The 3,681-nt window shown below is 48.4% G+C and overlaps 1 pseudogene; it reads right to left on the bottom strand.

The window, feature by feature from the left end:
• Positions 1-1,589: 1,589 nt before the first annotated feature.
• On the bottom strand, positions 1,590-1,706 carry LOC126459198 (5S ribosomal RNA; annotated as a pseudogene).
• Positions 1,707-3,681: the final 1,975 nt, after the last annotated feature.

Genomic DNA, 3,681 nt, shown 5'->3' on the forward strand with positions numbered 1-3,681 from the left:
GCCACTGTACGTGATTGCTGGCATTGGTCGCAAAAAGACCAGACTGCGGATGGCCACGTGGTATTATCAAGAGAGAAGTCTTTCGTGTTCGGCCTGTGCCTCTGGCACATAGTACTGCATCTGCAGCAACATTGTACGTCAGTCTGATCATTCGACCTGTTGTGCTGCTATTCATGAACAGCATTCCGTGGGGTGTTTTCAAACAGGTTCAAAATTGGCTCTGAGGACTTAACTTCTGATAGCATCAGTCCCCTAGAACTTAGAACTACTTAAACCTAACTAACCTAAGGACAGCACACACTTCCATTCCCGAGGCAGGATTCGAACCTGCGACCGTAGCGGTCGCGCGGTTCCAGACTGCAGCACCTAGAACCGCTCGGCCACCCTGACTCGCTTTTCAAACACACCGTTTTTGTGACCCAGCATGCTCTACAGAGTGTCTACATGCTGCCTTGGCCTACCCGATAAAAAATGTCGTGTGACCAGGGCCTCCCGTCGTGTAGACCGTTCGCCGGGTGAAAGTCTTTCAATTTGACGCCACTTCGACAACTTGCGCGTCGATGGCGATGAAATGATGATTATTAGGACAACACAACACCCAGTCTCTGAGAGGAGAAAATCTCCGACCCAGCCGGGAATCGAACACGGGCCCTTAGGATTGACATTCTGTCAGGCAACAGGCATCCATCTCCATTTCAGAAGCGGACATCAGGCACATGAACAAGACAATGAATGCATGTTTGCATGGTTGTATTCAGCAGTCTGGCGTTACACTGTTTGTTAATGCACCCACGTTTCCCATCTGCAATGGCTTATTTTACCTTAACCAATTACTTGTAATTTTAATCTTTTAAATATCTTACCGAGACAAATACGTTCATGAAATTTCATTACACTACGTTAACTGTTTTTTGGTGATGATGTTGGGGTTGCGATTTTTTTTCCGTCAGCGTAGAACACTACACTCCAAACATATGCCTTAATTTCATGCTTCATATCAGACTTGTGTGACATGTTAAAACATTTTTTTATATAAACGCTTTTCTTGCGATTGCTAGCCAAATCTCATTGCACAGTTGGTCTTGTTTTATTTTTCTGTCCAAATACGAAAGTTCACCTACCTCTTGTAGGATCCCAGTTGAAATTCTAAGAAACTAAACTCCACCCTAACAGGCCATGAAGGCCCCATGGTACCGACCGGTTGCCGTGTCGTCCTCAGCCCACAAAATGGTTCAAATGGCTCTGAGCACTATGGGACTTAACATCTATGGTCATCAGTCCCCTAGAACTTAGAACTACTTAAACCTAACTAACCTAAGGACAGCACACAACACCCAGTTATCACGAGGCAGAGAATATCCCTGACCTCGCCGGGAATCGAACCCGGGAACCCGGGTGCGGGAAGCGAGAACGCTACCGCACGACCACAAACTGCGGACCTCAGCCCACAGGCGCCACCGGATGCGGATATGGAGGGGCAATGGTCAGCCCACCGCTCTCCCGGCCGTACGGCAGGTTCCGAGACAAGCCGCTACTTCTGAATCAAGTAGCTCCTCAGTTTGCCTCACAAGGGCTGAGTGCACCCCACTTGCGAACAGCGCTCGGCAGACCGGATGGTCACCCATCCAAGTGCTAACAAGGCCGACAGCGCTTAACTTCGGTGATCTGACGGGAACCGGTGTTGCCACTGCGGCAAGGCTGTTGGCCCAGTTGGAATTCTACTTAACCCTATTTTCACCTGATTTATACAGTTACTTTCAACTACCCTTGTTTATTTCTTTTTGTAGTTCGTTTTATTAGCTCTTTCCCGTTGAGCTGATCATCCAGATCCTTCCAAATGCAACTCATAGCAGCAGAAAAACTGCCAACTCATGACCAAGTTGTCGTGTTCAGAAAATCTCTCACGTGACAATTACTGCGGTACAGTGACAGAATGTATGTGAGATAACTGTCTGTTCCAAGGTGCGACGAATCTCTCGTTTCGTGGCGAAAACCCAAGTGAAAGCTGGTTCGTTAGCTATCGCGGATTCTTCTGCGTGCGGTGCGTGAGCAAACTGCAATCACGCCGCCCGCAGGTGCGAGAGATATCCGACTGAATTACGACCTTTCGTCGCATGATAATACGCTGCTCGCCTGGACACGGCTGGCTTAGAGAAAGAGCGCCTGTAAGCCGCGGTGGGAATTGTCGCAGAGTCAGGCAATTATCAACCCGGTGCAGAAGGGGAAGGGAGTGGGAGAGGGGGCTATATGAACCAGGACCTACCGCAGATCTACGAGGGCAATTCCGTGGCGGGCGGCAAATTGCCTGGAAATTTAATAAGATCGGGCACGGCAGCTCTCGCCTGTTCTGCCACGAAGCTGAGTCGTGACAGCTGAGCACGCAAGCAGAAATCATGCCTCGTTTTGAAGAGTAATTGAGGGTGAGCAAGTTAGCTGTAGTACAATTGAGATTTTACGCTAAGTGATATAAGATACAATTAAGAAAGGAAACACAGTAATGACATCAATAGAGTTTCGTCTGCCTGTAAAATGAAAGGACGTTGCTCATCATTATGAGACTACCTAACGCCACATCAGTACATATGACTTTCGTTGTGGTCTGTAGTCTGATGTCTGTTTTGACACAGCTGTCCATGTTCGACCTGATAACGATGCAGGCGCATTACAGCAATGTCATAGCGACAGTATAAAGATTTTAGTCGTTGCGTGGCTATGACGGTCGCAAAATATTGAAGGATTAACTGCGAGGGCGTTCAATAAGTAACGCAACACTTTTTTTGAAAGCAGGTTGGTTTTAATGGTTCAAATGGCTCTGAGCACTATGGGACTTAACATCTGAGGTCATCAGTCCCCTAGAACTTGTAACTACTTAAACCTAACTAACCTAAGGACATCACACACATCCAAGCCCAAGGCACGATTCGAACCTGCGACCGTAGCAGTCGTGCGGTTCCGGACTGCGCGCCTAGAACCACTAGACCACCGCGGCCGGCATGTTGGTTTTATTTGGGATTCCAGTACTCCGTATTAGTCCCCACTCTATTTGCTGCAAAACCCTACTTTTCAATGTAATCTTCGTGCAATGAGGCCGCCTTACGCCACTAGTTCGCCTGGACAAAAAGGAATAGTCCAATGAAGTATCGGAGCTTCTCTCGAGCGTGCAGACATATGAGAAGCCTTCAGTTGTTATGGAGAAGGAGAGGTTTGTTTGCATTTTTATGAACACGCTTATGTGGTCCCTGAGGTTAACGGAAAACAAGTGTTGATCGTTGTACCACGAGCAAGTGCATCAAACAGAATAACCCTTCAATGTCGCAGAATACCGTCGCCACGACTTTACCGGCAGAGGGTGCTACTTTAAACTTTTTCTTCGGAGGAGAGGCGGTGTGGCACGATATCATGGATTGTCGTTTCGTTTCCGGTTCGAAGATGAACACATGTTTCACCGCTTGTGACGATGTTCGACAGAAATTGTCATGATCGGTCTCGTAGGGCGCAAGCAGTTCCGCACGGATGGTCCTTCGTTGCCGTTTGCAGAATCAGACTGCGAGGAACCCACCGGAATTCACCGCTGAGAAATCCGACGCGTGGACGCGTCTGATAACACCACCAACAGGAACGTCCCGTTGAGCAGCGACGGGTGTGATCCGTCAGTGTCCGCACGTTCCACCATTGCAGGGG

Source organism: Schistocerca serialis, chromosome 2 (assembly GCF_023864345.2).
Source record: "Schistocerca serialis cubense isolate TAMUIC-IGC-003099 chromosome 2, iqSchSeri2.2, whole genome shotgun sequence".
Lineage (NCBI taxonomy): Eukaryota > Metazoa > Arthropoda > Insecta > Orthoptera > Acrididae > Schistocerca > Schistocerca serialis.